We start from the raw sequence: 1,226 nt of genomic DNA on the forward strand, positions 1-1,226 counted from the left end.
CTACTACAGTTCCTTGAATGCAATTTGGCTACTCGTCTTTAACAGTCAATCTAGTCTCAGTTTTGCTGAAAGCAGATTATTCGATGGTTCTTCTTTATTGGATTTGGCTTTAAACAACTGTCAAGGGCAGGATCAACTCAAATAATTAAGGGCAAAGTTAATATTAACAAGCCAATAATTCCGGTCGTAATCTGTTAGCGCCTATGTATACAAAAGATGCACCACCAAACCTACCCAGTTCTCCAAAAAATAAGAGCAGTAATCCAGCTACCTCTAGGAGTGTTTTCAGACAACTAACAGGACGATACGGAAAAAATTCTCAGTTACTCCAATGACTGCCGCCAAAACGAAGACTTGGCTGCTACCAATTCCTTCTACTTGAAACTCCCACTAAATATTATTAGCCAATAAAAAATCTCCCGTGCCAATACTAAACAATTCGTAGGACCGAATACTACCAGTGAGACCTACCCGAAGGAAGTCGGTCAAAAAACGGTCTTGCGAGAAAAAAATCTCTCAGCCATAACCCGTAAATTTGCTTATCGGAAAGATTGGCCCCACTAGACCACAAATAATACCTCAGCCAAGACGGAGTATGAGTAGTCGCGTTCTGACGAACTGACTCCTACGAAGCTCATACATGGACTGCCCATCCTGTGACTGTGACTCCACCCGATGAGGCCATGGAGGCCCAAAGGTACCGACCGGCCGCCGTGCCATCCTGAGCCCGCAGCCGTCACTGGATGCGGATATGGATGGGCATGTGGTCAGCACACCGCTCTTCCGGCCGTATGTCAGTTTACGAGACCGGAGCCGCTACTTACCAATCAAGTAGCTCCTCAGTTTCTCTCACAAGGGCTGAGTGCACACCGCCTGCCAACAGCGCTCGGCAGATCGGATGGTCACCCATCCAAGTGATAGTCCAGCCCGACAGCGCTTAACTTCGGTGATCTGACGGGAACCGGTGTTACCACTGCTGCAAGGCCGTTGGCACACTGCCTATCCTCCTCAAGTAAAAGTCATTGGGAACCATCATTGTGGAAAAACACATGACGCCACCTAAACTTTCGACAATAATTTCATTATTATCTTCGACCTTCGACGAGCTCGAGCGGTGCCCAGCCACTTCACAATGTTGTTACCACTCTAGTTTCTGCGACGACCAGTGGTTGCCTCGCTGGTACTTCGTGCGTTAATTTTCTTTTGACCTCCAACGTTCCATGTGT

The 1,226-nt window shown here is 47.4% G+C and overlaps 1 pseudogene; it reads right to left on the reverse strand.

Moving 5' to 3' along the window:
- Positions 1-874: 874 nt before the first annotated feature.
- On the reverse strand, positions 875-992 carry LOC126261481 (5S ribosomal RNA; annotated as a pseudogene).
- Between the last annotated feature and the right edge of the window lie 234 nt (positions 993-1,226).

Source organism: Schistocerca nitens, chromosome 5 (genome assembly GCF_023898315.1).
Source record: "Schistocerca nitens isolate TAMUIC-IGC-003100 chromosome 5, iqSchNite1.1, whole genome shotgun sequence".
Classification (NCBI taxonomy): Eukaryota; Metazoa; Arthropoda; class Insecta; order Orthoptera; family Acrididae; genus Schistocerca; species Schistocerca nitens.